This window comes from Trachemys scripta, chromosome 1 (genome assembly GCF_013100865.1).
Source record: "Trachemys scripta elegans isolate TJP31775 chromosome 1, CAS_Tse_1.0, whole genome shotgun sequence".
NCBI lineage: Eukaryota > Metazoa > Chordata > Testudines > Emydidae > Trachemys > Trachemys scripta.
Window position 1 is genome coordinate 29,562,552 of NC_048298.1, and position 9,517 is coordinate 29,572,068.

Here is a 9,517-nt window from a genome sequence, read left to right on the forward strand (position 1 = left end):
AACCTTGTTCAGTACAATTAAGGCACTTTCAAAACAAGCATATAAATCAGTGATACTGAGGCGCCTGGTCCCCACTAAGCCCCCACTTCGGACTAAGGTACGCAAATTCAGCTACGTTAATAACGTAGTTGAATTCGAAGTACCTTAGTCCAAACTTACCGCGGGTCCAGATGCGGCAGGAAGGCTCCCCCGTTGATGCCGTGTACTCCTCTCGGCGAGCTGGAGTACTGGCGTTGACGGCGAGCACTTCCGGGATCGATCCCAGAACATCGATTGCTTGCCGCCGGACCCTCCGGTAAGTGAAGACGTACCCTGTGGCTTGCGAATGGCAAGTGGCTCTTTAAGTGTCTCCTGTGGCTCTTTGCAGCACGATATTAAAACACTGTGTGATTTTAATTATTAACCAATCCAGATGCTTTCACTATGTTATTAAACAATGAAGTTATCAACTTGCATCAACTTATTTTCTGTGAGAATATATATTTTTCCAATCATACTGTTTAAATATGACTAGTACTATAATAAATGAAACAATGAATTCACACTATTGTGGTTCTTTTGGGTAATGTTGATCACTAATTTGGCTCTTGCACCATTGAGATCTAAGTATCACTGGTATAAATGCTTTCCACAAACGGGATTAGAAATAACAACTTTCACAAAGCAGAGATGATGCTATTAGGCTATTCTCTGAAACAGAGGTTTTCATAACCCTACAGATGACACAGGGATTGTATCCAGAGTATATTCCCTGCTCCTCAATGCTTGTACTCGAAAGAAGGTTCACACAGTAAAGCTTGGGAAAATGAATTTAAGATTTAAGGGCTAGATAAATTCTGGCTGCCTGTGCTCAGCCATGTGAGCAGAAACCTGTTCCTGTATCATGCCTTATAACTCCTTTCCAACTTCTATTTAGCACCTACAATCTCCATAGAAACTCTATTTACTTTCAGTTTAGTGGTGAGGAGCTGTAACTCCATAGAAAAGGTCTCACATGTGGAGTGTGAATGGTGGGTTTGGGGACTGAATTGCAGTATATTGTTTTGAAATAGTGGATCAGTGATTTGTGTTATCTGCCTTTTTTGAACAAAGGGAATAATTCAACATCTCATTGGCTTTTATGACATTTTATAACATTTGGTATGAGTTGCCTGAATAATTATAATGGGGGAATGGAAACTATCACTGAACAGATGGATTTGAGAATCTAGGATGTGCTTTTCTATGGAGAAGCTTTCTCACTCGAGAAGAGACTTATTTGCCAAATTCTTAACTACTTGGCAGCCCGTGTGTGTATGTGAGATTCACACACTCTCCCTCCCCCACGGTTGGGTGTGGGGCTGCTATGCAACCATCCTACTGCTACCACTCACTTCTCTATGCCAATTGGATAGGGTGCTGGCAGTGGCTGGATGTGTGTCAATGTTGAGCTGTGGCCTCTTTCTTTGGCCTTTCCTTGCCTTTTGTGACTATTAGCACAAAATGTAGTCAGGAATGCGGGGCTTTTTCAGCTTGGGAGGAAAGGGCTATTCACATCTTTTGTTAAAGTAGGGTTTCCAGGCTGTGTCCAGAGGGGGCATTTTATGGCGCTGTGTCTGTGAATCACAGGTGCAGCTTTATCCCCTTTTTCAATCTCAACATCAGGGAGTGGGGCTGGAAAGAAGTAGATGGTGGGCCAAGAGGCCCCTTATTACCTGCTTATTCTTTCACATCTGGGCTGTTCTTCTCTCACCGCTGACTTTGGGAGAATGAGAGAGTGCTGGGCATGGTGACCTGCAGCAGCAGCTGGGGATGTTTGCCTGGATGGATGGCCACGGTGCCCCACAGAGGCAGCTGGGGTGAGTTGCCCAGTACTTTCCTAGTCTTTTACAAATGGCTGGAAATTGCCATGCCTCTTGTGTGATATCTTCCCAGGGAGCTTAAGGAGGGAGAACAGCTATAGCTTTAGGCAGCCTCAGTTTCACAGTACTCTTACTGGAAGAGTTGCTGCCAACTCTGACTGGGGCAGCTGGCCTTCCTGTCCAGAGGTAAAACTTCTTTCCCCATATCCCCTTCAATTTCTTTGCTCTTTGGTCCTGTGCTCCTGGTTCAAAGGGAGGGGCTGAAATTGGGCTCAGGGATCACTCCAAGATATTTTGGGTGATCCGAGCTCTCTCTCTGCCCTGAAAGAAGCTGAGCTTTTTGCTCTCCTCCTCCTCTGGGACCCACTTCATGATCTCTTGAGGAGAGGGATGGGTCTTGGGAATGGCTCCCCAAGAAGATGGATGGCCTTGGATCAGCTTACCCAGGATGGTGGGTCTCGTGGCCCTACTTCTCTATTGCATGGGTCCCCATGGGTCAGATGGGCCTGCATTTTCCCTAAACTTGGGCTAATGGTAGGGAACACCTGGAAGGCCTGCTACAGGAGTGGAGCAAGGGGAGGGATCTGGGCTTGGAGGCTTCTTATCACACTTTCCAATGCAGGGGTCAGCACTACCATGTTGTACGACAGACACTTGACAAAATTACCTTATTTAGTGATGGACATTTGGGGATGGGGGTAGTGGTGGTGATGTCATTCAGTCATTCAATTTTTTAAAATATTACCACAGACCTCAACATTTTTACCACGGAAACTTGTGTCCACGTACGGACATGTTGCTGACCCCTGCTCCAATGTCCATGCTGTGCAACCTGAGGGGAGGGGAGGAGGCAGCTGAGTTGTCAGTGAGAGGCAGGGCTGTCAGTGCAGGTCTGAGGAACTTAGGTGTGCTCTGCCGAGTAGCCCTTCAGTTGTCATTCCCCTTACAGAGATAGGGAAGGGAGCCGCTTGCCATGGGCCATGGCCTCTCCAGTCCTCCCTACTTCCCTTCCTTCCAGGGGTGGGGTAGCGGGAGCTGAGGCAACTCTGCCCAGATTGTGCTGTGATGAGGGTGGTGAAGCCGGAGACGAGGAAGTTACTCACTTTGTGCAGTTACAGAGGTTCTTTGAGATGTGTGTCCCTGTGGGTGCTCCACTTTAGGAGTTGATATACCCCTGTGCTCGTAGCCGGAGATTTAAATAGCAGTGCCTAGTTGGGCCACACATGTGCAGACCCCGTCTGGTGCTGCCTCAGGTGATTAACTGATGCTGTGGGGCTAAGCCCCACCCCACTTCCTTCTCTTCTGCAGAGTCCGTATAGGCTAGAACTCCAAAGCAGAGGGGAGGAGGGAGGGTAGTGGAGCACCCACAGGGACACATCTTGAAGAACCTCTGTTACTGCACAAGGTGAGTAACTTCCTCTTCTTCTTTGAGTGATGTCCCTGTGGATGCTCCACTGTAGGTGACTTCAGAGCAATGCCCTCCGGAGGAAGGAGGGGGGCTTTGGAGTTGAAGTCGTAGTGGATGATAGCACCGTGTGAGCAAATAGGGTATCAGAAGATGCGTGTTGTAGCAACGCATAGTGTTGTGTAAAAGTGTGCGGTGAAGTCCAGGTTGTGGTTCTGCAGATTTCCGCAATAGGGCTGTTGTTGAGAAAGGCTATTGATGTTGAGTATTAGAGGGGTAGCCGTGTTAGTCTGGATCTGTAAAAAGCATGCTATTGATGTTGAGAGACTCCTAATAGAATGTGTGCAGATCCCCGTAAGGGGTTGTCGCTCGGACTGGAGATAACAAAGTTTGATACAGTCTGAACAGGCATTGTTTAGAAATGCCCTGTCCTTTGGATCGATCAGTGATGGAAAGAAATAATTTTGGAGACTTGTGAAATGATTTTGTTCTGTTGATAAAAATGGCGAGAGCCCTGCGGATGTCCAAAGTGTGTAGTCTGGCTTGCCTACTGTCTGTATGTGGCTTTGGGAAGAATGTGGGTAAGTATATCGTTTGGTTGAGGTGAAAGGATGATACCACTTTAGGGAAAAATTTAGGATGTGGTCTGAGACACACTTTATCTTTAAAAAAGATGGTATAGGGTAGGTCAACCATGAGAGCCGCTAGTTCTCCCACCCATCTGGCCGATGTAATGGCCACTAGAAACGCAACCTTCATAGAAAGATGTAATAAGGAGCTTGTAGCTAAGGGCTTGAAAGGGGATCCGGTGAGGGTGTGGAGGACCAGACTGAGGTCCCATGATGGGGCAGGTTTTCTCACGTCTAGATAGGAGTTCAAGAGGCCCTTTAAGAAGCATTTGGTGATGGGATGTGTAAAAATAGAGAATCCGTTAATTTTTATGATGAAAAGCTGTAATGGCTGACAGGTGGCTGCGGATTGAGGGTGTAGAAAGTCCAGTTAGTTTGAGTTCCAGTAGAATAAGGGGTAAAGAGGCCAACACAGGTATGGTCTGTTTACATTGGCACCATGATTCGAAATGTTTCCACTTACGTGTGTATGTGTGCCGGGTAGTTTTCCTACGTCTGTTTAACAATATGCTCTGTACTTCTGTGGAACATGCCATTTCAGATCCCAAGAGCCATGGAGTAACCAGGCTTTGAGTTGAAGTTTGTGGGGATCCGGATGGATGATGCGTCCTGGGTCCTGTGATAGGAGTCGAGGCAGAGGGTGGAGCTTGCATGGTGGACAGACTGCCATGTGGAGAAGGTATGGATACATTTGTCTTGTTCATGTAGGGGCTACTAGGATCACTCTGGTCCCATCCTGTTTTATCTTGTAGAGTACTCGGGGTATGAGGGGTATGGGGGAGGAAGACATGGGGTGCGGGGTGTTCCACTTGATGAGGAAGGCATCACCCAGAAAGTGACGGCCGAGTCCTGCCCGGGAGCAGAATCGGGGGCATTTGGAGTTTTGTGAGGTTGCAAAGAGGTCTATCATTGGGAGCTCCCAAATTGGAAGATATCTTGGATGACCCGCGTGTTCAGCTCCCATTCATGGTCTTGATAAAACTTCCTGCTCAGAGCATCTGCCATGTTGTTTTGGCAGCCAGGTAAGTACGATGCTATCACATGGACATTGTGTTTGTTGCACCATTGCCAGAGGTGCATGGTTTCCATGCATAGGGAATGTGATTGTGCTCCCCCTTGTCTGTTTATGTAGAACATACTGGTGACATTGTCTGTGAGAATCTGTATCGTTTTGTTTTGGATCAATGGTAGGAAGTGTGAGCTGGTATTACGAACCGTGTGACGTTCCAGCAGATTGATATGAAGTTGGGACTCCACTGTAGATCAGCAGGCCTGTACAGAATGCATCTGAAGGTATGCCCCCAGCCTAGGAGGGACGCATCCGTAGTAATGGTAAGGGTAGGTGGATTCTGTATGAAGGGCACTCGGGTGAAGACGCTGTCTCGGTTGATCCACCATAACAGGGAATCCTTGACAGCGTTGGGCATGGTGAGGAGCTTGTGCATGCTGGGCCTGTGAGGAATGTACTGTATCTGTAGCCAGGCTTGAAGATAGCGCATGTGTAACCTTGTGTGTTGGATGACACAGGTCGTAGTGGTCATTTGGCCTAGAAGCTGTAGGCACATCATGGTAAAAACCTGTGGGCTGTTCCGTGCTGTTGAGACTAAGGTGGCTAGAGACTGAAAGCATTTTATTGGAAGGGAAGCAGTTGCTTCGAGGGAGTGGAGGTCTTGTCTGTGAAGAGCTTGGCACCTTCGAACGATAAGTCCTTTGGACTGGACTGGCTTTGGAAAGCCAGACAGGTGAAGCCAGGAAGCTCTCCTCATAACGACCGCTGTGACTATGGATCTCGCTGAGGAACCAGCAGAGGCAAGGGTGGCTTGAAGCACTGTTCTAGTGATGAGGTGACCCTCTGTAATGATGGCTTTGTACTGCTCTCTTTTGCCTTCAGGAATAAAGTTTGTAAATTCAGAAAGGTTGGCGTAGTTATTGTGATCGTATTTTGCCAGTAGGGCCTCATAATTGGCAATTCTCAATTGTAATGTCACAGCCGAGTATGCTTTGCGCCTGAACAGATCAAGTCATTTCCAGCCTTTATCGTATTCCTATAGTGTGGTTGCTTGCCCCTTTCATTTACTGCGTCGATAACCAGCGAATTTGGCGTTGGATGTGAGAAGAGAAATTCAGTGCCTTTGGCTGGTACGTAATATTTCTTATCAGATCTTTTACAGGTAGGTGGAATCATTGCTGGGGTTTGCCAGAGTAATTTGACAGGGAGGGCCATTTTGGATGAAGTGGACATATGTAGTATATAGTATGTCCACTAACTTATGGTGTGATTCCTGGATCTCTTCCAGAGAGATCTCAAGAGAAGCTGCCACTCTTGTAGAGATCTTGAAGCTGCCTGAAATCCTCCCTTGTGGTGGGAGGTGGAGGCATAATTGTGTCACACGGGGGGGGGGGGGGGGGGGGGGGAAAAATGAGTGTCAGCTATGTCATCTGGGTCTGAAAATTCCTCCTGTTCTTCAGCCCCCTGTTTGGGACATTAGGTGGTGTGTGGAAGGGCAGCACAGGTGGTTGGTGTGCGCCAGTTGCGGGCAGAGTGTTGGGTATTCCCTGTTGTTGCTGTTGTGAGTTTGGTGCCCACGGTTGCCAGAATGGCCATTGTAGTTGGAATGGCATAGGAGGCATCCAAGGCTGGCCGAACAAGGGTTACTTTGCAAAGTTTGCAGAGAAGCCAGTGGCTGGTGGTGCCTGTGTGGCAGGACTAATGACAGGAGAGCCTCACCTCAGTCCCTGGAAAAATCATGGAGCAGGTCCTCAAGGAATCAATTATGAAACATTTAGAGGAGAGGAAAGTGATCAGGAACAGTCAGCATGGATTCACGAAGGGGAAGTCGTGCCTGACTAACCTAATTGCCTTCTATGATGAGATAACTGGCTCTGTGGATGAGGGGAAAGCAGTGGATGTGTTATTCCTTGACTTTAGCAAAGCTTTTGATACGGTCTCCCACAGTATTCTTGCCACCAAGTTAAAGAAGTATGGGCTGGATGAATGGACTGTAAGGTGGATAGAAAGCTGGCTAGATCGTCGGGCTCAACGGGTAGTGATCAATGGCTCCATGTCTAGTTGGCAGCCGGTTTCAAGTGGAGTGCCCCAAGGGTCGGTCCTGGGGCCGGTTTTGTTTAATATCTTTATTAATGATCTGGAGGATGGTGTGGACTGCACTCTCAGCAAGTTTGCAGATGACACTAAACTAGGAGGCATGGTAGATACACTAGAGGGTAGGGATCGGATACAGAGGGACCTAGACAAATTAGAGGATTGGGCCAAAAAAAACCTGATGAGGTTCAACAAGGACAAGTGCAGAGTCCTGCACTTAGGACGGAAGAATCCCATGCACTGCTACAGACTAGGGACCGAATGGCTAGGTAGCAGTTCTGCTGAAAAGGACCTAGGGGTCACAGTGGACGAGAAGCTGGATATGAGTCAACAGTGTGCTCTTGTTGCCAAGAAGGCTAACGGCATTTTGGGCTGTATAAGTAGGGGCATTGCCAGCAGATCGAGGAACGTGATCGTTCCCCTTTATTCGACATTGGTGAGGCCTCATCTGGAATACTGTGTCCAGTTTTGGGCCCCACACTACAAGAAGGATGTGGAAAAATTGGAAAGAGTCCAGCGGAGGGCAACAAAAATGATTAGGGGTCTGGAGCACATGACTTATGAGGAGAGGCTGAGAGAACTGGGATTGTTTAGTCTCCAGAAGAGAAGAATGAGGGGGGATTTGATAGCAGCCTTCAACTACCTGAAGGGGGGTTCCAAAGAGGATGGAGCTCGGCTGTTCTCAGTGGTGGCAGATGACAGAACAAGGAGCAATGGTCTCAAGTTGCAGTGGGGGAGGTCCAGGTTGGATATCAGGAAAAACTATTTCACTAGGAGGGTGGTGAAACACTGGAATGCGTTACCTAGGGAGGTGGTGGAGTCTCCTTCCTTGGAGGTTTTTAAGGCCCGGCTTGACAAAGCCCTGGCTGGGATGATTTAGCTGGGAATTGGTCCTGCTTTGAGCAGGGGGTTGGACTAGATGACCTCTTGAGGTCCCTTCCAACTCTGATATTCTATGATTCTATGATTCTATGAGAGGAATGTTGAGGTGAGCCTATCACATCCTTTTCTCCCTCGTCCTCCCCACTATAGCAGTGTGTTCGACTGTGGAGAGCTGGGCTGGGAAAGAGCCCTGTGTATCAAGGTGCCATCAGTACTGAGGAGGGGGGACTGAGGTACCAACGAGACAGATAAGTCTCTGTGGTGCAGGACTTGCCAGAATGAGGCCAGGGTCAGTACCGGTGTGATAGGGGAACACGGGACAGTATGCTGCATTGTATTCACAGGTGTCTGGCTAAAATTCATAGTGCCAACAGTAGGTGGCAGCATGAGCGCTGAAATGCTCGGTACTGAGGGTTTACTGGTTGTTGTAGGTGCCAAGACGTGGGGTTTAACTTTCCCCTTAGTGCTTGTGGAAGAGCTTGAGTGTTTAGGAGCTCTCTGCTTTTTGGCATCGTCGGTACCGGAGGGCCCTGGTGTGTCGTCCGCGGATATAGCCGATGCTGCCAGTACTGGGAGTGCTTGGTTGCTGTCAGAGCTCCTTTTCTTAGATGTCTCCGAGGTTGGGGATATGGTCTCCCGTCTCTTTGCTGCCTTCTTGGCAGTTTGGTTGGGCCACTTTGCCCTTGAAGAGGGGCCTTTGTTCAACGTGGCCGGAGGTGGTTTCTGGCCAAGAGGGGTTTGTAGCTCCGGCTCAGATGCTGGGCGAAGAAATTTCTCCATGAGGGAAGCTTCAGCTGTAAATCTCTTGCCTTTCTTTTGTGTGCTTTGAGGTTGTGGCAGTGCGGGCAGTTTTGTTGTATGAGTCCCTCACTGAGACACCATTCACACCGTGAGTGGCCAACTGAGAGGGGTATTGACAGCCGGCAGGTAGCACAGCGTTTAAACCCTGAGGGGGCAGGCATGCCCCAGAAGGAGCGTAGTCTCTCAGTTGTATGGAGAGAGTTACTGCTGTAGAGCTGCTGCAGTCGCTGGGTAAATGAAACTTAGGGTCCTATGAGGAAAATACATTTTTTTTTGAGAGAGGGAAAGAGAAAAGGGAGATAGTATTTCAATGAGGACTACTAACTACAGGTAAAAAGGGAACAGAAGAGGGACTTAATAGTAACTGTGAGGTGCTGCTGAATGCTCTGACTCGAGCCAAAGGCGATAGAGAAGGAAGTGGGGGGGGAGGGTTGGCTGCAAAGCATCAGTTAACCGCCTGAGGCAGCGCGAGACGGGGTCTGCGCATGTGCGGCCCAACCAGGCACTGCTACCTTAAGTCTCCAGCTATGAGCACAGGGGCGCATCAACACCTAAAGCTAGGGTTACCATACGTCCGGTTTTTCCCAGACACGTCCGGCTTTTCGGCAATCAAACCCCCGACCGGGGGGAATTGCCAAAAAGCCGAACATGTCCGGGAAAAATACTGTCCGGGCACTTCCCCTCCCGCGGCTGCTCTGCGAGTCCTCCCCTCTCAGACTTTGGCTCTGTTTAAGAGCCAAGCTGCCCGAGCCAGCGCTACCGGCTTCGGGCAGCCCCTCTTGCCTCCAGACCCCAGCCGCCAGCTGGGCACTTCTCCTCCCTGGCTCCAGCTGCTCTGCTCCGGCGGCTGGGGAGG